This window comes from Macrotis lagotis, chromosome 1, assembly GCF_037893015.1.
Source record: "Macrotis lagotis isolate mMagLag1 chromosome 1, bilby.v1.9.chrom.fasta, whole genome shotgun sequence".
Classification (NCBI taxonomy): domain Eukaryota; kingdom Metazoa; phylum Chordata; class Mammalia; order Peramelemorphia; family Peramelidae; genus Macrotis; species Macrotis lagotis.
In genome coordinates this window covers 227,057,845-227,085,177 of record NC_133658.1, presented here as the reverse complement: position 1 = coordinate 227,085,177, position 27,333 = coordinate 227,057,845, and the positions used below count along the sequence as shown (strand labels likewise).

The 27,333-nt window shown below is 34.8% G+C and overlaps 1 protein-coding gene and 1 long non-coding RNA gene across 5 annotated transcripts in view; both read right to left on the bottom strand.

Moving 5' to 3' along the window:
- CRIM1 (cysteine rich transmembrane BMP regulator 1) overlaps window positions 1–27,333 on the bottom strand; it is a 241,272-nt gene that overhangs the window by 185,981 nt on the left and 27,958 nt on the right. The gene's annotated exons all lie outside the window — the stretch shown is intronic.
- LOC141504593 (uncharacterized) overlaps window positions 7,237–27,333 on the bottom strand; it is a 47,349-nt gene continuing 27,252 nt past the window's right edge. Inside the window, exons 1-2 of the long non-coding RNA XR_012473427.1 lie at window positions 22,592–27,333; window positions 7,237–22,400 (exon numbers count right to left, since the gene is read on the bottom strand). The exon at window positions 22,592–27,333 is cut by the window's right edge and continues 27,252 nt beyond it. This is a non-coding gene — a long non-coding RNA (uncharacterized LOC141504593). The remainder of the gene's footprint in view (window positions 22,401–22,591) is intronic.

The window sequence follows — 27,333 nt, the reverse complement described above, 5'->3', positions numbered from 1 at the left end:
ATACACCAAAACAAACAAAGTAATACTACTTTGTGGTAGCAAAGAAGTAGAAAGAGACTAAATAAGCTCTGACTAAGGAATGGTGTTACATAACTGTGCTACATAAATATAATGAAATACTATGTTATAAGAAATGATAAATATGAGAAATTCAAAGAAATATGAGAAGATTTATATGAAAGATGAAGAGTGACATAACAGAACCAAGGAAACAATATACAAAATGATTATAATGTAAACAGTAACAAGGCTAAAATGATATGGAATCCTGTGTAATTACAAGCTGGGATCCAGAGAAGAAATGAGAAAAGTTACCTTCCTCCTTCCAATTCAGAGATAAAGCACTATGGGAATGGAATCTTGTAAATATAGTTAAACATAATAGGTGTGCTGGCTTTGCTTAGCTGATTTTCTTTCTTTTAAAATCTAGTACATCATTGAACTCCCTAAGAAAAAATCTCCAGGGCCTGATGGATTCACAAGTGAATTCTACCAAATATTTAAGGAACAATTGGTTCCAATTCTACATAAACTCTTTGGAAAAATAGGGGAAGATGGAACTCTGCCTAACTCTTTCTATGAAACCAATATGGTACTCATACCTAAACCAGGAAGAGTTCAAATATAGAAGGAAAATTATAGACCTATCTCCCTGATGAATATAGATGCAAAAATCTTAAATAAAATCTCAGCAAAACAATTACAAGTAATCACTGGGATACATTATGATCAAGTAGGGTTTATCCCAGGAATGCAGGGTTGGTTCAATATTAGGAAAACTGTTAGTATAATCAATTATATCAACAACAAACCTATCAGAAATCATATGATCATATCAGTAGATGCTGAAAAAGGTTTTGACAAAATACAGCACCCATTCCTACTAAAAACACTAGAGAGTGTAAGAATAACTGGACTGTTCCTTAGAATAATTAGCAGTATCTATCTGAAACCATCGACAAGCATTATATTCAATGGGGAGAGGCTAGAGGCATTCCCAATAAGATCAGGGGTGAAACAAGAATGCCCATTATCACTACTACTATTCAATATCGTATTAGAAATGTTAGCTTCAGCAATTAGAGAGGAAAAAGAAATTGAAGGAATTAGAATTGGGAAGGATGATACACAACTCTCACTCTTTGCAGATGACATGATGGTCTACCTAGAGAATCCCAAGAAATCATCCAAAAAACTACTGGAAACAATTACCAATTTTAGCAAAGTTGCAGGATATAAAATAAACCCTCATAAATCCTCAACTTTTCTATATATGTCTAGCAAGATACAGCAGGAAGAGCAAGAAAGAGAAATCCGATTCAAAGTAACCTCAGACAATATAAAATATCTGGAAGTCTGTTTGCCAAAACAGACTCAGAAACGTTTTGAAAACAATTATAAAACACTTCTCACACAAATTAAATCAGATTTAAATAACTGGGCAAATATCAACTGCTCATGGATAGGTAGAGCTAATATAATAAAAATGACAATTCTACCAAAACTAAACTATCTGTTTAGTGCCCTACCAATCAAAATTCCAAAAAAATTACTTTAATGAGTTAGGAAAAAGTTGTAAGTAAATTTATATGGAGAAATAAAAAGTCAAGAATTTCCAGGGATTTAATGAAAAAAGGTGCAAAAGAAGGGGGTTTAAACCCTCCCTGATCTAAAATTATATTATAAAGCATGTCATCAAAACTGTTTGGTATTGGCTAAGAAACAGAGTGGTGGACCAGTGGAATAGACTAGGTGCAATAGCAGGAAACAATTATAGCAATCTGCTTTTTGATAAACCCAAAGAGTCCAGCTATTGGGATAAAAACTCTCTCTTTGATAAAAACTGCTGGGAAAATTGGAAGTTAGTATGGAAGAAACTTAGATTAGACCAACACCTAACACCCTTTACCAAGATAAGATCCAAATGGATACAGGATTTAGACATAAAAAACAATACTATAAGCAAATTAGAAAATCAAGGACTAGTTTATCTGTCATATCTATGGAAAGGAGAGCAGTTTATGACTAAGAAGGAGATGGAGCACATCACCAAAAACAAACTAGATGATTTAGATTACATTAAATTAAAAAGCGTTTGCACAGATAAAACCATTTTAACCAAAATTAAAAGAAATGTAGTAAACTGGGAAACAATATTTACAACTAATGATTCTGACAAAGGACTCATTTCTAAAATATATACAGAGAACTGAGTCATATTTAAAAGAAAAAAGCCATTTCCCCAGTTGACAAATGATCAAAGGATATGCAAAGGCAATTTACAGATGAGGAAATTAAAGCAATCCATAGTCATATAAAAATTGCTCTAAATCATTAATTATTAGAGAAATACAAATTAAAGCTTCTCTGAGGTACCACCTCATAACTCTCAGACTGGTCAATATGACTAGAAAGGATAATGATCATTGTTGGAAGGGTTGTGGGAAATCTGGGACACTATTACACTGATGGTGGAGCTGTCAACTCATCCAACCTTTCTGGAAAGAAATTTAGAACTATGCCCAAAGGGCAACAAAAATGTGCATACCCTTTGATACAGCAATACCACTACTGGGTCAATACCCTGAAGAGATGATGGAAAAGGGTAAAAACATCACTTGTACAAAAATATTCATAGCAGTCCTGCTTGTGGTGGCAAAGAATTGGAAATCAAGTAAATGTCCTTCAATTGGGGAATGGCTTAGCAAACTGTGGTATATGTATGTCATGGAACACTCTTGTTCTAGTAGAAACCAGGAGGGATGGGAATTCAGGGAAGCCTGGAGGGATTAGCATGAACTGATGCTGAGCGAGATGAGCAGAACCAGAAAAACACTGTACACCCTAACAGCAACATGGGGGTGATGATCAACTTTGATGGACTTGCTCATTCCATCAGTGCAACAATCAGGGACAATTTTGGGCTGTCTGCAATGGAGAATACCATCTGTATCCAGATAAAGAACTGTGGAGTTTGAACAAAGTTCAAGGACTATTCCCTTTAATTTAGAAAAAAACAAACAGATAACTTATTGTCTGATCGTGTTATCTCTTATATATTTTTTTCTTAAGGATATGATTTCTTTCTCATCACATTGGATCAATGTACAACATGGAAACAAAGTTAAGACTGACAAATTGCTTTCTGTGGGGGGGAGTCGGGGAGGGAAGTAAGACTGGTGGGAAAATTGTAAAACTCAAATAAAATCTTTAATAAAAAAATAAAATCTAGTTCAAGGGAAGGCTCACAATTGTGCTAAGTCACAATGATACAGTAGGGAAAGGATATATTTGAAAAATGAATTTGATGGAAAAATGAAAGCATCAATAAACATTTTTTAAAGTAAAGAACAAAACATGAATGAATAAATTTCTAATTGTTGCTTTGCAAACATAAACCAAGGAACTTCACTCTAACAGCTAACAACTATTTCTATTCCAAAATATAATCACAGGTGACAATATATGTGATATTTTTGGTGAGCCTTAAAAAATGTATTGAGGCTATATGCTCTACTGTCCTAATATTAGTCATAAGGAACCTCAGGGATCATATAATCATTTTATAGATGAGGAAAGTAATGTCCAGAGAGGTTTGGTGACTTGTCATATGTAATACAGTTATTTAGTAACAGAACTGGGACTAAAACCCAACTCTTCTGTCTTCTAAGTCAATGCTGTAAATTAAACTATAAAAAGAAGGGATCAAAAATATTTTTAAGGAACCTACATATTAGTTCCGATAACTGCAAAATTTTAAAATTAAAGCATGAGTGATGTTTTTTGTCCTTCATTCTCGGAGACCATGACATCAGGGAGATGATATTATGACAAGCATATGAATTGGATTTGGGTAAGGGACTGCTGTGCTATGTCACAAGATTCACTTTCTCCAGAGTCAACTGGGTGCAATGGCCAGATATTAATCAGGACAACTGGACATGGCTCTGGGATGTGAGGCAGAGTTAGTGACTTGCTCAATATCACACCATAGGTAAGTGTTAAGTTTCTGAGGATGCATTCAAACTCCTGTCTTCCTGACTACAAAACTAGTGCTCTATCTACTGCGCCCCCAAGCTGCCAAATGCTCCAAGAGTTGAGTTACAAATAACCTTAGAAATCATCTACTCCAATATCTTTATTTATAGATGAGGAAATTGAGGCCTCTATTAGAGAAATGACTTCTTTGAGATCATATAAGAAGTAGGTGGCAGATCCAGAATATGACTCTAGTATCTAAGGTTCACAATTCAGCATTCTTTCCACTATTGTACATATGGCCTCCTTTCTGGATGAACTAGCTATTTATATATGACCAAACTGTTTCTGTACTGTTATGTTCTTCCCCCCCCCAAATGTTAAAGATATTTTGTGTTAATTCAACTTGAGTAGAATATCAAATGATTTAAAAAATCTTAAAAAGGCATTTAAAAATTCTTCATACGCAAAAATAGATCAATAAAAATAAAAGTTTTTAACTATTAACTATTTGTTCAAACTAAGACAAGAAAACTATCAATTTGGGAGATTTATTTTCACATAAATAGATGTAATTGTAAACTATTGAGTATAAAAGCTTTTCTTCTGGTACTATCATTCCTGAATAAACTTGGGCAAATGATCGATTTCTAATTAAAACCAGTAAGTTCTTGTTTGAAAGTAATACAACTAGAAGAGGCCTTAGAAGTCAATCATTCTCATTTTACCAGTGAGGAAACTGAGACCTGAAGAGGTTAAATAATTTGCTCAAAGTCATGTAGGTAATATATGGCATAATTACGATTTAAACTTGGGTTTAATCCTATTACTCAATATTAGGAGAGATTCATCTAACAAAGGATTCCAACAATGATTCATGTGAAAAGAAGCCAAATACAAACATAATTTGAGAATTTTTTCAAAATATTATATGAAAGGGGAGGGATGTCTAATATTCAGGGGAAGATAATCATAGACTCTTGTTTACATACAGACACACACACACACACACACACACACACACACGCAAATTAATCCACTAATTCTTCTATATCATATGCCTATTTTTCTCATTTTTATAGAATCTTTTAAAGTCTAATCTATATGAAAATTAGGAACATCCTTAATGGAAATATGAAGAAAAAACAAGTTTTCACAAATAATATCCTGGACTCATGCCTTACCCCACACATCCAATTAGTTGCCAAATCTTGCTGTTTTAACCTCCACAACATCTATCTCTTCTCTACTCACAGTCACAATCTGAATTCTTGTCCTCATCACCTCTCACTTGGATTGCTTCAACAGACTTTCCTTAAGCCTTTCCATTCCAATCCATCTTCCATACTGCCAATTTAACTAATACTTCCTAATTCAATAAGCACCCTCTAAAATAAAATAAAATTTAAATTCTCCTGTTTAACCATTAAAACCCTTTGCATCTTGACCCAAATCTATCTTTTTTAGCCTCAGTACACATCATTTCCCAACTTGTACTCTGCAAAATAGCTAAACTGACCTTCTCTCTGTTCTTTATATATAATATTCCCTTTTCTATCCCCTATATCCTTGCACTAACTTCCCTGTAATCACTACTTTCTCACTTCCACCACGCAGAATTCCTTTCTTTTTTCAGGATACAGCTGAAATATTACTTTCTATATGAAATCTTTTCTGATTCCAACTCCTATCACCCTACCTTCCCAACTATATTCTTTATATAATGACTATGCATTTATCTATACTTATTTTTCTGTACATTTATTCTGTGCCAATTTATATATGTTGTTGTCTTATTCATTGGCAGCTCTTTAGAAAGCAAAGTCCTGGAAAGGAAGGATAGTTAAATTATTTATACTTGTATTTTTCATACCTGGAAGATAGTAGGGGCTTAATTAATGCTTGTTGATAAGCTCATAATAACTTATTTAAAATTCTCTTCTCAGGGGCAGCTAGATGGTGCAGGGGATGGAAAAGTAGACCTGGAGTCAGGAAGACCTGAGTTCAAATCCAGATGCAGATACTTAATAATTACCTAGCTGTATGACTTAACCCCATTGTCTTGCAAAAAAACCCCAAAATTATCCTCTCCATACAATCCCCCATTGTCCTCCTAGATAACTTTAATATCTTTGTCAAAAATAATTTTACCATCCATAATTCACCATTTGTTCTCTAATCACGACCTTCATTTCTACTCAATTTCAGGTATCTTTTAGCATGGCTGAGATCTTCAAACTGAAGTTTCCCTTTCCAAATGCAACCACTTATACTATCTAGCTTACTACTTTCCTGAGAAGTTCAAGATCATTCATCATTAAACTTTTTTACATCTCATTCTCTTGGGTCAAAACTCTTCTTTTTCTTAAACTCATCTTTAGGAAAACCTACCTATCCTTCACAGGACTAAAAGACTAAAGGTTGAGTAAAGATTCAAAGTAGGCTGAAATTTTAGCAAACAGTCATCTTCACAATTTTGCCAAGGTTGAGTTGTTTTTCTTTAACTAGGTGTGAACAAAGAGAAATTATTGTTGCAGTCTTTCATTTTGTTTCATGTTGTTCCTTGTCCTTTGCAAAATAGTTCATGCCAATATGTAATAGGGGCCACTAACACTAAATTATGGTATACACAAATACTGTATCACATGATTATTAAGCTTTTAACAAATATATGAACATTGGGCGTGACAAGAGTTTAAGAAGGAAAAGGATTTCTCCAATTATTTAGATTTGTCCTCATTTCTATAAACAATGTTTTACAGTTGAATCCATTTAGTTCTTAGGTATATCTTGGTAAGTAGATTCCCAAGTATTATATACATTTTACAATTATTTTAGATGTCATATCTATTTCTCCCTTTTTCTTGCTAGGTTTTACTGGTATTGTATAGAGCTTAATTTTTTGGATTTATTTTATATCCTGCAATTTTGCTAGAATTATTCAATTAATTTTAGTTGAATTTCTAGTTTTTTCCAAGTACACTACCAGATCACCAGAACGAAGTGATAATTTTGTTTCTCCTTTACCTAGGACTATTTCCTCCATTTTTTTTCTTGATTTGCTGCTATTTCAAGCATTTCTAGCTTGATCCAGGTCAGAGAAAGTGATGGCAATCTGTATTATGGCTTCACCTCTGTTCTTAATGGAAAGGATTCTGAATTCACCATAACATATAATGTTGGTTCGCTGTCTGTCTCTGTCTGTCTCTCTCTCTCCATATATATGTGCATATGTATGTATGTATGTTTATATATATATATATATATATATATATACATATATACAGATAGATAGATAGATAGATAGATAGATAGATAGATAGATAGATAGATAGATAGATAGATGATAGATAGATACAGATGTGTGGCACAGTCTGGAATAAGGAGGATATGAGTTTAAAAAACTGACCTCAGTTTACTAGCTGTATGACTCTGGGCAAGTTGCTAAACGCTGTTTGCATTGTTTTCTCATTTATAAAATGAGCTGGAGAAGGTAAATCGCTCCAGTAACTTTGCCCAAAAAATCCCAAATGGAGTCACAAAAAAGTTAAACACAAATGAAATGATTGAAAAAAACTATACATATGCACATATTATTAAAAATAAGAAAAAAACCATTCATTCCTAATTTTGAAAGTATTTCTTTTTTTATTGAAATAAGATGTATTGTTTCCAGAAGATGACAACCAGGATGGTAAATCAAGGACTTGAGTTCATGTTATGTAAAGGCTGAAAGATTTAAGGAAATATAGTCTGTAGAAAAGAAGATTAAGGTAGACATGATAGCTGTCATTTTTGAAAGTGTAATATAGAAGAGAATTAACTTAGTTTACCAAATATTTGAAAGGTCTAATATAGAGGAAAATTAACTTAACCATTAGAGATGAATATTACTTCAGAAGGTGATAGGTTACTTTTCTTTTTTTAATGCACTTTTATTTCTTTTGCAAGGCAATGGAGGATTACATGACTTGCCCAAGGTCACACAGCTAGGTAATTATTAAGTGTCTGGGGCTGGATTTGAACTCAGGTCCTCCTGACTCCAGGACCATGCTCTAGCCACTGTGCAACCTAGCTACCCCATAGGTTATTTTTATTTAAAATATTAAAGCAGAGACTGGATAGCTACTTCTAGGGAATGCTATCTTTTTAACTTCCTTTAAGTCTCAACTAAAAATTATTTAATAGAAGCTTTCTCCAACTCCTCATAATTCTAGTGCCTTCTCTCTATTTTTTAATTTCTTAATTATCCTATAAATTTTTTGTATAAATTATTTTACATGTTTTCTCTCCCATTAGATTGCAAGTTCTCTGATAGTAAAGACTATTTTTTGCTCTTTTTATTGCAGGGTTTGGCATAATGATTGGCACAAAGTAGGTGCTTTATTGATTGATTATTGATATTATTGTGGCAATTGCTGTTCAAGTATGGGTTGGATTACAAGACCTCTGAAATTCCTGCTAAATTTTGGATTCTGATAAAACCTTGAATTTAGGGTGGTGATAATGGCAATAGGGAAATGGATATGAAGACCATTTCACAGGAAGAATGTACTTATTCTTGTTTCTATTAATTTATCTATTTGTAAATCAATTTTGAATGTCCAACTTCTTTTTCCTTATCTCTACTGACACAATAACTGCCTCCTTCAGACCCTTTGATGTGATCCCTTAACCTTTCAATTTTTCTGATGCAGTTACTGATTCCACCGTCTAGCTCCTTATGCTGTATATGAATAAGTGCTCTTGTCTTTTTGGCCAAAGTTTGCTAAATGTGCATGCCAACTAGCACATACCCCATACAGCCTGAGGGAATCAAGGACCTACTGCCATGACTGATATTTTTGGTTGAAAAAGTGGTTTTGCAGAACCAAAATTAAGATAAAATTTATAATTATAAATATAATTAAATTCATACACTTCATAAGAGCAAAAAATAAATACTTGAAGGAACCTAGAAAGAATTATTAAGGACTATGAGATCTTGGGCAAGATTTTCCCTTAAGGGCATAGATCATATTTACAACATTGCTACCAATAAAATGCAGTGTATTCAGAAGACAAAGGCAGATTTGGTAAGTAAATAAGTGCGAAAGAAGATGGTGTCTAAACAGGTTTGAAGTTGCTGAACTTCAGCTTCAACTTATGAATAACAAGCTCCAGGGCCAGGGATAAAGTATACCTTCGAGATAATAAGCTTTTGTTAATGTAGCCTAAGATTATATTAGTTTTTTGAGTTAAAGTTGATTTATATTGAGCTTGTAGTCTCTGAAAATTCTCAGGGTTTTTTTTTTAAATTTTAATGTGAACTAGTGTCTGTTAAAATATTTCCCATGATTTCCCTGTGCAATTGATTTTTTTCCTTAGAATACTAATTAAAAGGGATCTAGCAGGCCATCTAGGGCCATCCTGAGCAACAACCCTTTTATAACATACCAAAGTAATGATCCAATCTTTGCCTGGGGGTCTTTAAAGAGGAAGAATTCAATATTTCCTAAGGTACCCATTCTACTTTTAAATAACTCAGGTTAAAAGGAATTTTTCTTTATATTGGGCATAAATCTGCTTTGTATATATTAAGCACAACAGAAATAATAGCTATTATTTATAATAATTTGCCTTCTAATTGGTGGAGGAAGCAACAATAGGAGCTAATATTCTGAATCTGATCTTCATATTCAATAAGGAGAAATATGTCAGCGAAGTAGAAAGGATCAGAACCTTGGAAGTAATAGGGTGAGAGAGTGGGGCTGGTGGGAAATGAGGACATCTTAAGAATTTTAGATTTCAAAAAAGGAGAAGAAAAATGGGTTATAGACTTATATATACCCCCTATTTGGGGAGAGTATATTTCAAAGGTTTCAAAGGAAAGATAGATTATACAGTTAAAAATTCCACAGGGAAGTCAATCCAAGAGGGATGAGAAGCTCTGAAAAGAAAAATGTGCAGCAGAGAGTAAAAAAAAAAGTTTCTTATGAGAAAAAAGAAAACTTTATAAAGAGTAATATAAATGTAATGGAGTTTATCAACAAAATTAAATTTTTAAATGCTGTGTAAAGAAGATGTAAGCAAGAGTAAATAATGAAATCTGAAAAAGATCTGGAGTTCTCGGTGGACTGGAAGCTTAATGACTAAAACATGTAACCCATCATCCAAAAACTAATCTTAGGCTGCAATAATATCCACACCCTTAAAATGTTTATTAAGCACTTACTGTGTTCAGATCTACTGGATGGACCAAAAGACAGGTAATGAAGACTTCTAGGATGAAGAGAAAGGCTATGAATAAACAAATTTCCAAAAAAAAAAACATTAGCTGCAGAGCTTGGTGTGGAAAAAAACAAGTACTTTAGGACTTAGAAGAAAGCTCAGAATTTAGTAGATGAAGAGATATGAAAGAGAAAACAGAGTATTCCAGATAAGGGAGGGGAGAGTATCCCTATACTCTTCATTGGTAGTACTACAGATGGAATATTATGTTCAGTTCTAGAAGTCCTATTTTAATTGTACAGCATTCAGAGCGAGCAACCAAGACAAGGAAGGACCTTATGGGATTAGTTAACCTGAAGACATGATGGCTGTTTTCAAGTATTTAAAAAGTTGTCTTATGGAAGAGGGATTAAATTTGTTCTGCTTGACTCCAAAAGGAAGTCCCCAAGAGGAATTACAAATAGAGGCTCGAAAAAGTAGATTTAGGCTTCCTATGAAGAAGAAAAACAGCCTTTTAATTAGAGTTATCCAAAAAAGAAGGATAGTATACATTAGAATGTAGTTGAGTTCTGCCTCATTAAAGGACATCAGCCGAAGATTGGAGGGTTACCTGAGTATGTTATAAGGGAATAGTGTTGCTATGGATGACCTAGATGGCCTCTTTGATCTCTTCTTTGGGGCAGGGGGGTTGGTGTTTGGTAATGCAATGGAGAGACCACTGGTCTGAGGATTTGGCCTCATTTAATTACCAATTGTATAACCCTAGACAAGTCACACAACCTCTCTCTATCTCAGTTTTCTCGCCTATGCAATGAGAAATAATAATAATAGAACCTACTTCCCTAGATTATTATATCAAATGAGATATTTTTAAAGTGCTTTGCAAACCTTAAAATATTATATAAATGACAGCTATTATTATATCATTCATAGGAAAAATACCTGAGGATTTTCTGGGAAGAAGAGCTCAATATGAATCAACAGTGACTCAAGAAAGCAATGTGATCATCAACTATATAAATAGAAGCATTCTGTTCAAAGAGAGAGGTTATAGTGCCTATATTTTGCCTTAGAGTGTTCAGTTCTGGGTGACACAGTTTATAAAGGTCATTGTCACACTGGAGTGTAGTAGCCAAATGAGAATGGCCAAACAAGGAGACGAAAATAATGCTATATAAGGATAAGAAGGAACTGAGCAAGTTTAACTTGGGGAAAAGAAATGTTGAGGTAGTGGTGGGAATGGGGGTAAAAAATGTTAAAGTCTTGGAACTGGAAATGAAAATAGAGATGATTTCTTCATCTGTAAAATGAGAGTTGAGAGTTGAAGATTATCTTACAACCTTCAACTCTCATTTTACAGATAAAAAAAAATTGAGGTAAGAGAAGTATAGAGACTTACATAGTACCATCCCCAGGATCCTTGGCTCCAAAATCATTCTTTCCACCACTGCTTTAGGGTAGCTGTCTTCAAATATCTGAAGGACTGTCATGTGGAAGAGGAATTTGTCTTGTTTTATCTGACCCTGGAAGAACTAGGAAGATGAACAGATGCTGTAGAGGTACATTTCAGTTCTAAATAAAGACTTGTTTGCTATCTATAGAGATTGACAAGAAAAAGGAAGAGTCCAAAGATGACTATGATATTTCCAACTTAAAAATTCAATTGGCAGCTATTATTAACAAAAATAGTAAGTTTAATATGGAAGCTAGTTGGAGGAGAAAATAATGAGGTTGAGGAGAAGGCAGAATAGGTTTAATGAGATAAGTCTAGTAGGAAGATGGATCTTTAGGTGGCTCATAAAAGGTAAGGGCTAGGTATCATGATATGGGAGTTGTTTACATAGAAGTGATGGAAGGAGTAAAGGAACACTCTAAATGACCTACCAATGTCTCACACACAAAAAAAATATATAAAACCGAATTTAACTAATACTAATAGCTAACATTTCTATAGTGCTTATTACATGCTAAGCATGTTCTAAGCAATTCATAATTATTATCTCATTTAGACCTTATAATCCTGGGAGATAGATGCTATTTTTAATCCCATTTTAGAAACAAGGAAACTGAGACCAAAAGTAGTTAAGTGACTTGTCCAGGTCATATAGTTGGTGAGGGTCTAAGGTCAGGTTTGAATAGGTTTTCTTGACTCCACACCACCTAGAAGTTTTAAGAAGCAGTGAGTTGAGGTAGGAAAAGATCTAGGGACTACTAAAAACCCCTTAGTTTCAATTTACTAGTTTTGCTATTTACTATTTCATTTATCCTCTATGGCTTCTGTGTGTTAATCTATAAAAGAGAGAGCTAGTAAAAATGGTTTCTTAATTTCTTTCCAATTCTAAATATTATGGTTATCTGCTAAGTGCAGTGATATATGTCTGTAATCTCTCATACCAGGGAGACAGAAGTGTGAAGGATCACTTGAATTCAGATTCTGAGCTACAGTGGGCTAAATAGTGATATTAAGTCCATGGGAGTGTGGAGTTACCAGGTAACCTAAGGAGGAGTAAACTGGTTCAGGTTGGAAATGGGAACTGGTGAAAGTTCCCATGATGATCAATAGAAAGGAACAGCAACTATAGAGATGAGAGTGCAAGAGAGATGTATGTGAAACTCAATTCTCTGGTTATTACCAAGCAAACAGCATTCTCTCTTGCAGAAGTGCAAAGGAATACAACTCTCAGGTCTTCATTGATTTTGGTCCCTTTTCAAGGCAGCCAGTCCAAGCCCTGACAGAGACTGTTACACTAAATATCAGAATCCACTGTATAATAAGGAGGACCATTTTTCATGATTTATATGAAGATTACAAGACAGATATTATTAGGCATTTGTAATTGTTATTGCAAAGTCCATGCAAAGAATCAGCAACTAGGAATCTTGAAGGAATACAAGACCATTGATTTAGAAAGAGAGGAGATCTCAAAGGTCATCCAGTTCATTTTCCATTTCATAAATGAAGAAACTGAGGCTCAGAAGTTACTTAGCAAAGTAATACACAATTGAAGGAATGGCACCAGGCCAGTTAGACAGAGTCAGGAAACCTGCAAGAGTAGAATAGAAGGCCAAGAATAATGATAGACCACTGACAGGAAGGAAAGGATACTAAGGTAGAGTGTTCTCTCAGCCTTATTTGTCTTTTTTCCATTCTTATTCCAGTAGAAGTGAAACACAGCCTGAAAGTTTACAAGATATGCTAACTGCAAAAAGCTTGCTGATTAGTATGTTCAAGGCCAGAGTAAATACAGCAGTTTGGGGTTTACTTTTTGTTTTACTGAGATACCTTTTGAAACTTTAGAATGAAGAAATGACAAAATAGCAAGATTTAAGAATTTTTCTCATTGTGAAGATAATGCTATCATTTTAAAAGACAGTCTTATAGTTTCAACTATCATTATCATATAAAACTAATTATCACATTAAGGTAATAATGGTTTAAAATTAGGTAAAGACAGGTACACCTTTGAAATCAATACATGACACCCAAAATTGAATTTAAATACTATTAGTCCCTCTGCTATGACCTCTACTGTATAACTTCCTTGAATTCTTGGGGGAAAAAAATCAAGCTAAAGAATGTAAAGGGTCACTAAAATTTAAATCCAAAATTAATGCTTCTAACCAAATGGACAGAGAAACAATTTTATTTCTAGATGTTCTCCAAAAAGGGAAATTCCCTTAATAGTTATGTAATTAGAAAATGAAAAACAATTTTTCTTGTGCAATGCATGGGATCTTATCACTGCATGTGATGAAGTACAAATCTCCAACAAGATTCTTTTGACCTTTCTTAAAATGTATTTAGTGGCATTTCCTATTGATTTTTAGCTCCACCATAATTAAACTGTCCAGGTCCAGAGGGCAAGGATCTTCTTTTTTTCCTTAGGACTTCACTAGAATCTACAAGGCTTTTATATTTAAAGTAATGAGGTAAGTTAGAGAGATAGAAAACAAAAAGTAACTGTCCCACTGAGAAATATTATAACATAGAGTATGCATAATAATTAGAAGGCAATTGTTAAAACATACCAAGTCCTTGAAATTCATCATAAGTTCTCTCAAGAGAACAACCAAATGCACATGACAGAGATGCTAAAGAACAAAACTCTAGCCTCCAGGTATGTTAAAAATTGAATATTAATATCTAGTAGGATAGGAGCTTGTATCATAGTTATAAAAGATTTAATTTTGTGAACATATACAGATTCATGGGAACATACAATGGAGGCTCAGACACAAGATACTAAATTGCACATGTACTACTCCTTCCTTGAGACAAAAATCATGAGCACATATATAGATATAGGAGAATCACAGAATCATATTGAATTTGAAAGCTGGAAATGACTTCAGCAGTTATCTTGTCTAATTCTATACATGAAAAGAAGTCTCACTATATCTTATTACACCCATGGGCATCCAACTTCTGCTTGAAGACCTTCAGGGATAAGAACTCTACCACCTTTTAAACCTCATTCATTAGAATACTATTCCTGACACCAAGGCTAATTTGAAATCTTTGCCATTTCTATCCATTGATCCTAGTTCTGTCCATTGGATATAAGAAAAAGATGTAAAATTCAAGTCTTCCATGGGATCATCTATCAAATAATGTAATATAGAACTATGACATCTCCCCCTCTGATTCTTTTTTTCTCCAGTCTAAATTATATTAAACTAAACAGTTTCTAGCTGATGGCAATTATAGGATCCCACTCTCACATGGACAGAGAATGTCTAAGTAAAACCAAATGAGTACAAAATTACCAAATCTCATCAAATCAATAGATAAATTTAACTGGTATTGGAGGGTAGCCATATCTTCCATCAGATGAAACAATGACTGTTTCATCAACAACTCTGCAACTAAAAAATGGTTAGCAGGCATGACAGGGCAAGAACTTTCCTTCTGGTTTCCTAGTTATCAAATTTTAAATTCTTTGTGTTTTATTCAATAATTAGATCATTTCAAGAGTGAAAAGTTGGAAATAAGCCTCAGTCTCTTCTAAATGGAAAACTGCTCACTGTCATTTTTTTTCTCTCACTATACTATGAAAATCAAAGAAAGGAGTTTTATATGTGTTTGTGTTCAAATATGTTCTCTAACTGGAAGCAACCTAGGTGAACAGATTGCCAAGCAGCTTCATATTCTAAAATATGTGGGTCCAAGTTCTTCCTTGGACATAGAGGTTGTGTGACCTTGGACAAAGTCACTGAAATCTTTTAATGCCTGAAGAAGTTCTTCAGAATTTTAATTAATCTTAAAAATTTTAATCTGCATTGGTGAAGGGAATTTTATCAGAGGGAATGACTTACACCAAGGAAATCACAGATGTGCAAACACACACAGACAGATACACAAAAAGAAAAAAAAGGAAAAAATACAAGTTTGTATTTTTCTAGACTAGCTAAGAGAAATGGTTTGACATTTGCATTCAAGAAAGCAAGAAATACTTTATGAAAACTAATAATTCTTGCACATATTAAAGTATTCACATACTTCACCACTAGAGTTAAGTCAGATGAGGTTTGTTTTTTTTTTCTCTCGGGTTCGTTTGCAAATCCCTCAAGATTATCAGGAACAAGCTCAAATTCTAAAGCAAAGGAATGTGTTATGAGAAACCCTTCAACTGATAACGCTCCCAATCTTACTGAGGTTACATCTCTTCAAACTCCTGCTTGAAAGGTAAGGAAATGTTACTTGAGTACCTGCTTTACAGAAATCCAATGACAATTTCTGGAAGTGATAAATTTTAATCACAAATAAAGTCAAACCAAGCATAGTTCATATCCTTATCCCTAATGTTAGAGAACAGGAAATATAAACATATATTCACACATATACACGCACACTCACAAAGACACACACACACACACACAAACACAAAACCTGCTTAACTGCTACTTAACAAACATTGCATATAAATAATACCAAAGAATAAGAATATGGATAATTTCCAATTTATAATTTGGCTATATTCAAAAAGCCCATTTGTAATTTTAAAGATTGTTTCTATGAAATACAGAATTATAGAATTGTGGCTAAATTCTAGAATTGTCTAGAAAGGCCTAAACTCAATGGTTCTCTGTGAGGTACTCTTTTTCACTAAAGATTACATCTCTGGGTCACACAGTCATGATCAGAGGCAGGATTTTAAGCTATATCACAAAATCTATTAGCTTATATTGCAATATTAGTAAATAAGCAAAACTGAAAACTCTTATAGATATTATGAAGGAGACATCTGGAAAATCACAAGTACTTTACAGACACATGGCAGTGACTCTCAATCATAATTTGTTTCACTTTGAAACTTGCTTATAGTTTTCCATGTCCTTACATAGCCTCAAAGTTACAAAGTCAGGCTGGGGTTTTTCTTAAATGTAGGGTTTTTCTTAAATCTGGTTTTTCAATCTGCATCTGAGTTTTTTATTTCTTTGTTTTTCAAACAAAGCTTAATAATCTTATAGAAGACAGCTCTCCAGAAAATTTCTTGATGAGAGTTAGAAAACCTGGTTACTACAGGTATGGTATTGAGGTTTGCAATGTTCCATTTTGCCTCACCTGACAAGAAAGCAGCAGTACCTACTTGGGTCAGTAGCCCAGCAAGCTGATGTAGTTCTTAATCAGTATCTGACCACCTCCTAGGGTCACCACTGCAAAGAATGTGCACAATGATGCATGCAGGCAAAGAAAAGAGAATTGGTTGAAATCTGAGTGAGAGAAAAAACATTCCCTAACTGCATAATCTAATCCTGTTCTTGGAATAGAGTTCCTCCAACTGGTAGTCATGCCTATTTCTTCAGGTGTGGACAAGGCAGAGAGGTTCCTCAAACCCTCTCCTCCCAGACAGGTGTCTAGTGTAAGAAAAATGGAAAGCTTCTGCCTACAGTTTCCATTTCTTTTCTTAGAGCTGGAATTTAGTTTTAAGCCCTCCCAAAGCAAACTTGGCTGCCACTTCATGGGTGTGCCTCCTATGCAGTTTGGCTATGGCCCAGAGTGAAGCCCCAGTTAAAAGTCAGAACATAGCCCACCCTTTGAATTCCACAAGTGTTTGTACAAATCCCTGCTGTGCTTAGCTCTGCATCCTGATTCTTCAAAATAGTTTGATTTAAAGCAAGGTAAGACAATCAGATTCTCTTTGTCTTGCTTCTGTTTACTTTGGTAGCATTGACAGAGGGTTCTATACCTATTTGAATATACACCTAATAAGGAAACTGAAAAGCGTCATGACTTCATAATTAAATGGACTCCATAACTAGATAACCTGCATGATCCATCACTAAAATATACAAGCATATGTTGCAATACTAGTAAATAAGCAAAACTGAAAACTCTTATGGAGATTATCAAGGGAACTTCAGAGACAAATAGCACTGGCTCCCAAACACAGTTTGTTTCACTTTCAGGTAAGGATTATCCTCTTAGTTGCAAAGTTAGGTTGGAATTTTTCTTAAATCTATTTTTTTCACTTAGGGAGCACTGACGGGTTCTAAAACCAATATACATCTAATAAGGAAAAACCTTATGACTCCATAATTTGATGGGCTCTGGAACTTGTGGTAATCCTTAGCCTATATTAAAAGGTCTGATAAATGTGAATAATTCAGAGAAAACTAGGGGAGAACTGTACGAGGTGATGCATAACAAAGTAAACAGAACTAAGAGAAAGTATTTTTTTGACAACTACAGAGAAAATATCACTGAAAAACTTCAGAACTCTGATCAATGCAGTGTCCAATGATGACTTCTGAGAATGAGAATAAAACCACCTTCTACCCCTGGAAAGGGATGGTGAACACAGTGCAGACTGAGATCTACCTTTTCATATGTAGTTAATATACTGTTTTGTTCATTTATACAAGACAGTTTTCTAATTTGGGGGTTGGGGTGGAGAGAATCAATCTTTTGAAGGCACAGCAATGGGAGAAAAATCAATAAAACTTTTTTTTGTAAGGCAAACAGGGTTAAGTGGCTTGCCCAAGGCCACACAGCTAGGTAATTATTAAGTGTCTGAGACCGGATTTGAATCCAGGTACTTCTGACTCCAGGGCCAGTGCTTTATCCACTACGCCACCTAGCCACCCCAATCAATAAAACTTTTAAACCTGATTTCCTTGTCTAAGAAAATGTTTCCCAAATGCTTTCTCAGTGACTAATCAAGCCAGATTGATATTTGACAAAGAGGGATAGGTATAAGGTAACGCAATAATTTGCTTCACTCATTACTTGTTCCTTCTCACCATAGAGCAGCCAATTACTTCAAGGCTAGGCTCAGACGCATTAAGTAACTATTGGGGATTGAAGTGGGGAAGTCCTTTTCCAACTGATAATGTAGTGAAAGAGGAAGAGATCTTTTTTTTAAATCTCAAATTTAAATCTCAAATACCTAATCAAAAACATTTAATAAGCACTTGCTTACATTAAAGGTTAGTGATAGAAAGACAAAAGGGAAATAGTCCCTGCTCTCAAAGAGTTTTCATTTTAATATGAGATGAGATATAGGTATGTTTAAGATACCTACAAAGATGGCTAGATAGTTGTTATCCTAACAGTTCATTTGAAGTTCCTGTAATAACATTTTAGTTTTTTGCCTTTGCATTTCTCCCCTTGAAGTCTCAGTCAAAACACCTGCTACTCTCCCTGGACTGTTTGAGTTTCCTGACACACACAGACACAGACACACACACAGACACACACACAGACACACACACACACACAGAGACACACACACACACAGACACACAGACACACACACACACACACACACACACACACACACACACACAATCTTACTTCTTTGGTTTCCACACCTTTCTGAAGAAGAATCCTAGTTCCTCACCCCTGACACTTAAAATTACTAATATTCTTCAAAGCTCAACCCAGATGCTATCTTTTATGTTTTTTTTCCTGATTCCTTTTAATTTCAAAATACTGTGAGTCTATGATCACTTCACTTTAAGGCCTTAGGTACTTACAAATCTTGACAAGTGCCTTCCTATTACTGTCTCTTGGAGGGCAATGGATCATTACCAACCTCAAAACCAACTTTTCCTCTAATTCTCAGAATCTCTAGTTTAATCTTTCAGTATACTTTGGTCTTTTCTGTTATCCCCTGGTACCTTCAAATTATGTGATGATTATTTTGGGTGTATCTCATATACACACTTAAATAAATAGATGTGCTATCTTCCCAATAAAATATAACCTCCAAAAAGGCAGGGGCTGTTTCATTTCTGTTGGGGTATCCCCACTGCCTTCCATAGACGTGTCACAAAGAAGACCCTTAAATCTTGGTGATTGACTCATCTTTGAATAGACCTCAGATCCTCCAATCAGGTATATCTGTCCCCACATTTATGAAGAAGCTGTTCTACCCTTAACTAGAAGGAGAAAAGAGGTATGGACATCACTCGTTCCCTTCCCTTAGAAACCACCCAGTGAACTGGAATCATAAGAATTTACCAGGCCTGCTTTACAGAATTCATTCTGTCCTAGCAATACCTTTCCTGCCATTTTACCTTAAGGCCAAAGGGGCACTTTCTCAAGGAGCAGGAGCTGCTCAGTTCTTTGGAGTACTTACTCTTTGTTCCCCAGTCCTTCCTTCACCCCACCCCCACCAGCTGAGGCCCATCTAGGACACACAGAAACCCAGAGGCCATAGTGCTGCATTCTTTCAGATGCATGCCAGGGCTCCTGGTGGGGGGTAAGGGCGGAGAGGAGGAAGCTCAGTGGAAGTTTATTCTGTCTGCTGTGGAGGGCACTCCTTGTGCCCTTGTGCCCTTGATCAGCACTGGGAAAGCAAGAACAATCTCAGGAGCTCCTTCTTGAAAAACACAGAGATAGGAGCTTGCACATTCACAGAAGTGACAGCTTCTAACTTCCCTAAACTTCTAACTTCCCTGGCTCCACTATCTCCTCTACAAAATGAGGGCATTAGATTAACTATGGTCCCTTCTAGCTTTGAAATACTGAGTCTATGACCACTTCATTTTGCTTACAAATCTTGACAAGTGCTTTCCTACTACTGTCTCCTAGATGACAACGAAACATTACCAATCTAAAAACCAACTTTTCCTCTAATTCTTTCTCAGTCTCTAGCTTAATCTCTCAGTTTCCTTTGGTCTTACTAATTACTTCTCTGTGGTTACACTTGAAGATCTTTAATATCTTTCCCAGTTCTAAATCTATGATTCCAGGATTCTTTCTCTGTACCTTTACCTCGTGCCTCTATCTCTTTATCTCACAGACTATGTGGCTTTGATTTAGAGTCAGATGGAGGGCAGCAATCACAGTGACCTAAGACCTTATTGTTGCATCAACCTCCTGTCTACTCTTGTTGGCAATTCCTTGCAGTTTTAAAAAATATATTTTTGTAGATAACTTTTGTTTTTACATTATCTACATTTCCCATCTTAAGTCCTCACTCCCAAGTCATCTTTTATAACAAAGGATAAATATGAAGAGACAAAAATAGTTCAACAGACTTGTGAAAGGATCAAAAAAGTGTATTAAAAGGTACCAAAAAACCCTCTCTCTCTCTCTAGACAAGGAATCAAAAATGCATTATGAATAGTTTACCACATTAATGAAATTAACAGACTCTAAATTCTAGAGTCTCATATTACAAAGGGTAGAAGGCAGTGCAATGCAGTATACAAGTATTAGATTTGGAGTCATAGGATGATCCAAGTGTTTATCCCAATTCTCCCACTTATTATAACTTGGGTGACTCTGAGCAAGTCACTTAATCCCCTGAGGGACTCATGTGAAAAAAGTTAAGAAAGTAGGACTAAATGACCTTTAAGATTCCTTTCCAGGATTTTAGATCCCATAAAAATTGTGTTTTAAACACTAAGTAACAACATGAAACATGCAGTGCTTCTGCATGTCCAGTCTGGATCAGTCTTGACCCAGAGGGTGGATCTGAGATCACTAATGGACTCATTGCCTAATCCCCTAAACACAGCAGCACTTTACTAGATCCCAGAGGAAAAAGGAAGAATAGTAATTGGGATGATGCGTGGGAGGCTAGGAGGGACATGATATCAAAAGGGCAACCTACAAGTTGGCTAATAACTCCCTAAGCCTGAAAATAGTGGAGGAGGAGAAGGTGAGCCAAAATGCTGAGAATGGAAAGAAGCAAAGCTGAGGGGTGAATCCAATGGCCAGCTAGTCTGCCCTTCTCTTGGACAGACTGATGCAGAAAAAAAGCAAGGACAATTATTAGCAAGAACAGAGACCACAGAGTGAAGGGGAATCCTGTCCAATGTAGTGGTCATTTGCATGTAATAAACAATAGTAAACATTGTTTAAATCAGGAATTGTCTCTATAATACATGGAAAACCAATGAGCTATACTCAAAGGAATAAAATTAGATCAACCTCACTTCTTCAAAAGTGCTTTTAAAAAAACTTTTTTTTTTATTTTTTAATTTGGTCAATCTTCACTGACAGGAGTGGTATCCCCCCAAAAAACAGTACATCTATGAGGCAGATGACAAAAAAAAGACTATGTGAGAAGAACTTCAGTAAAGTTCCATCCATTCTAAGCAACTGCTCTACTGAAAAAATACCAAAACCCTGTAACCACCAATTACTATCCCCAGGAAACTATGCCAGTAATTCAATATTGAATGCTCCTTTTGCTTAATAAGGCTGAAATACCATCCTATAGAACAAGTCTTCTGTGTTGTCAATTATCTGAAAGTAAATTGAATTTGTATTCTGCTCCCCAATTCCCACCCCCAGGTATATAATATGTGTTTTGAAAAAAATCATTCAATACACTGTTTGGTAAAGACAAGTCACTCATTCGACCTTCATGCTCAAGTTTTTCTTGCACTGTCAAAGATTATGACTATATAAAAATCAAATACTTTAAACAGCTCAGTCATAAAAAAGGACAGTCTTGAACTTTAACAGAAAATATTCAATGGTTCATCAACAATGTGACCTAGAACAGTTCTTTCTTTTATTAAATTTGACCCTCAATTGGACTAAGTAAGGAAAACATGCAGTGGAAACATCAGAGGAAAGTGAAGAAAACATGAAAAAGAATATCCAAATTCTGCCATCTTCTTATGATAATGGATTCTTTACCCCACTTTGTAAAATAACCATAGCACATAGTTTTAATCCAATTATTTTTATTAAAATAGGGAGAAAGAAAGTTGTTGATTTAAAAAAAATCTGGAACAAAATTGCATACCTAGGGAAAAAAAGAAAAACAAATTAGTAGATAGCAAACCATAAAGAAGGCAACACAATCCATGAGGCAAAGTAATGTAAAGTTATTTCCAATGAGGCTATGATATAACAATATAATTTGCAGTGAAAATTTCAATCCTGTTACAGAAACATTTTGGGAACCCTATTTTAATAATGAAATTACATACTTACATCACTGAGAAGGGAAAAGGACCTTAAAACCCAGAAGTAGTCTTTGTATCACCTTTGTCAAAGTTTCGAGATAGGAAATTCCTCATTCTCAGGCTTTAAAGATTACAGTCCCTACTGAGAAAACACAGGGACAGAGACAGAGCCTTCAGTTTCAGCTTACAGAATAAAATAATATCATAATTAACTTTTGAATGAACATCTTTAAACAATAACTTACCTCCTATATGGTTGGAGCTGAAGTCCTGATCCAAAGTAAGACCCATGCACCTTACTAAGATGAAATGAGCAGCACCTTCTCCCCCACCATTTCATTAAGATCAATAAAGGAAACACAGCGTTGCTCTCAAAACTGGCACTGACCATCTGTACAGCTCTCCAGTTCAGTAACTGACAAGATTAGAGACCAAGGTGCTTTAAGTGAAGCCTTTCTAGATGTAGAGAAATGGCCTAAGCAACTTCCAATCAACCCTCTATTGTGAGTTTGTAAGAGAAATGCAGCTCCATTCATTGGTTCATTTAACAAACATTTTGAGAGAGTCTACTATGTTCAAAACATTGGGTTAGGTGTTTGGAGTTATACAAAAGGCATGGACAAATCATGTAATAATCAAGTAAAAACACCTTTTATTCCATCACTCTCACCCTGAAAAATATAAAGATCCAAACTGAATTCATAAAGAAGTAACAAAAACTGAAATATATATATATATATATATATATATATATATATATATACATATACATATGTATTTCCATCATGTTTAACATGTCCCAATAATGTGGACAACAAATCATGATATAGTAGATCCAGAAGAGACTATATTAAAGATATCTAATTCAACCCTCTCATATTTTTTTTAGAAGGAGGCATGGAAGCGTAGAAATGTATGATTTTGAATCTACTTGGTAGCACTTCAGCTCCCAAGATCACATAACAGGACAGAATGGTATCTTGAATATAGGTTTTCTGACTCTAAAACTGGTTTCCTTTTTTTCCTCTTAAAAAAATTCTATTGATGCTTTTTGCTTTGATGTGATGTTTGTTTGTTTCTGAATAACTTTTATTTCCAGTCTAATAAATCTTTCCCTTGTAAAAAAATAGGCAAAATCAACAGCAACAAGTCAGGAAAAGATATACAATATTTTTCACATAGTCCCTTGTCACTCCAGACAAAGGAAGAAAGCGTATTTCCAGACAAAGGTCAAACTGGTTTATTACAATTATAATGTCCTGTTTCATTTTAGTAGGTTTTTTCCACCTACATTATTGAGGGTATCATGTATTTTATCTTTATTCTTCTAACTCCATTCTTCACTTACTTCAGTTCATATAAGTCTTCCCATGTTTCTCTGAATTTGTAGGAATGTTTTTGAACTGCTTTCCTGAATGAAATTACCTAGTAGGATTGTATATTTAATATGACTACATGCATTATTCAAATGTAAATAAATTTTGTGGCTAAGAACTCTACTTTGGGAGAAATCCTACAGATTAATTCTGTAAGAAATTCATTTTATACAGGAACACATTTTATAAGAAAAAAAGAATAATGGTGCCAACAACATAGTGATGTAATTAGACTTTGGTTCATATACATGTTCCCCTGAGAATATCTAATGTTTATCTTCCTCTTGCATATGATAATCCAAAGTTTAACTTTGTCTAATATGCTTGGTTGTTCATGAACATATACATATGTATACACGCACATATACACATGCACACACGCCCTTTAAATCCTCTAGGATAATTTTCTATTCGACACAGGAGTCACATCTCCTTGTCTAGAAATCTTGCACAGAAATACTTGGAGAGTCAGTAAAAGCAACTCTAATGAAAGGTTATTGGTGAACTATAATGTTAAAACCCAAATTGTTAGTCTCAATCTCTACTGGATGTGGACAGCCCTGAGTTCACAGATACTGATCAAGAGTTAGAGAATGACAGAAGGCTACAAATGAATCCTGTTCTTACTGAACCAGTGATAATGTGCTAGCTAAATGACCTCACAGAATACATATGAAACAGGTAATGAGAAGGCCCATACTCTTGTCTGATTGCTATTGTTGATAATGATACATACCTGCTGAAACACATGCAGAGACATGAGGCTATATCAAAACTATTTCCAAAAAGGCTATGTGACTCACATTTATAAAGAATCTTTCTCCCAAGCAGTTTGCTATCACATCAGAGTTCTGGTTTGCTTTGTTTTTTTTTAAATCAAACCTCAAATCAGAACCAAGGAAGTTATATTATTAGATAAGAGCTGGGAAAAGAAAGAAAAATCAAAGTATGGGAAATAATAAATTATTACAAGATGAAAACTTTAATATAAAAAATTAAATGTTCAAGAAATTTCAATAAATTTAATCAATCAGCAAGCATTTCAGCTTTTACTATATACCAGTACTTTGGCGAAGGCACTAGCTCTCTAAAGATATGCAGAAGGTGACATTTGAATTGAACTTTGGAAGGGGTTAGGAATTATCATCCCTGACTCTACATTTTTTCTTGCATTTAACTCGTCACAAATCTGCAAATTTTGCTAATTTTCTCAAAATTAATAATAAATATAGTAACCTCATTTCCAAATTAAGAAATTTTCAAAAGTATGCCACTTCCCCAACTGATGGTGAATTGATATTAAGTTGGCTAGATTCCATGTCTATATATCCCAAGAAAGAAAAATATTAGTATCACACTAATGACAGCCATTTGACATAATCAGCCCTGAGACACAATACCAAACTTCAATAAATTTAATGTAAGGGTATGCTAAAATCAAGTGAACATCAAATAAGTTTAAAATTAGATTATCCATATTTAATCATTTTTGAAAATTCTGCTTTAAACTTAATAGAACATATATAAAAATAATTCTAATCATTATAAATGTTTAGTGCCACTGCTGTAAAATATGTTTTTTAACCCAGAATAATGTGATAAGAAACACATTCACAGAAACAGGTATTCTTAGTTACTCTATCGTCCCTGAGTTTTTTATTATATTTCTCTCTTTTGGTTCTCCTCCAAATTCTTTTCCCACTCTTCAGTCTCCTTTACTAAATTATCACCTATGTCCTAAAAATGTTGATTATCTTTCTTAGGTCCTTTCTCTCAGTGATCTTTTCAGCTCTTAAACTCTTCTCTTATTCAGATGACTATCAAATCTATATAGCTATCGTTCATCTCTCTCTGCAATCCAGTCCCTCCAATACTAATTCCCTCAGACATTTTGAAATGAGTATCACAGAGGCATTCAATATCTTTCCCCCCAAACCTTCCCTTCTTCCCAGTTTTCTTATTTCTGCTGATCCTTTCAGTAATACAGTTTCTCAAACTCAGAGTCAACCTTAATTCTCCCTTGTCTCTTGTCCCCCTGTATCCAATCAGTTGCTGTGTCTTGTCTAACCCACCTCCACAATAGCTTCATAATCTATTCCATCCTCTCCTCTCACAAAACTACAATCCTAATTCAAGCTCTCATTACCTCTTGCCTGGGGCCAATGCAATAGCCTCCTAATTAAGTCTCCCTCCTTCCAGTCTAGTCTCCCTTCTTTCCAATTCATACCCCCCAATAAAAAAGCAGCCCTCCACAATCGATATTCCTAAAGCAGTCCTCTGCTCAAAAATCTCTAGAGGCTCAATATTGCTTTTGGGATAAAAAATAAACTCTATTTGGTATTTAAAGTTCTTCACCACATAGGGCCAGTTTACTGGTCAGTCTATTTGACTTGTACTCTTTGTTCTAATCAAACTGACCTAATTGCTGCTCCCTCTATGGAGCAACTCCATCTCTCATCCTATGCACAGGTCACAACACTGAAGACTCAGGTGGCATCTCCTATATTAAATATGACCTTTGGACCCCCACAGGGCGATTTTATATGGCAAATGGCAAATCAAAATATATTGCCTATTGTTTCAATAAAAACTTTTAAAAGTAAGGCTGTCCTACATAAAGCCGAATCTCCCCAAAGTTCCTAAGTACCTTCTGCTCTTCAAAATTATTTTGTACTAACTTTGCATATATTTTGTATTTGTTCATGCATGACTGTAATAAAAGGTAGGTTCTTGAAGACAGGGAGCATTTTATTTTTGTCTTTGTATTCCCTGTACTTGGTACACTGTAGACACTTTATAAATACTTATTGAATGAAATGAAAATTTTTATGAAAAGGTCACAGTGGAGTAGGGCCAATTATCAGCAGAATTTTTGGTAGTATTCAAAGTATCTTCTCTAGAGAATTTAGAAGAATGTAAAGAAAGGCAGGCATGGTATAGTAAAAAGAACATTGGGGGCAGCTAGGTGGTGCAATGGATAATTGGCCCTGGAGTCAGGAGGACCTGAATTCAAATCCAGGCTCAGACACTTAATAATTGCCTAGCTGTGTGAGCTTGGGCAAGTCATTCTTAACCCCATTGTCTTAAATAAAATTTTAAAAAAGGAACATTGGGATCCATAACAAGTTAAGACTTCAAGGCACTTTCTTTATAGCAACACAGGTGGCCCTCCATTTTGCATATGAAACTGAAGCTTTAATTTGCCAGTGATCACACACATTTGAGACAAGAGTTGAGCACAGGTCTCCTAACTACCTTCAGTAAGTACTCTATCCACTTTGGACTTCTGTTCACTATGTCAGAACTGCCTGCCATGTCTAGGACAAGAGATCTTAAGACTTAGTATATATATTTTGCATTCTGCCACAAGTTCATTATACAATTGTGAATAATG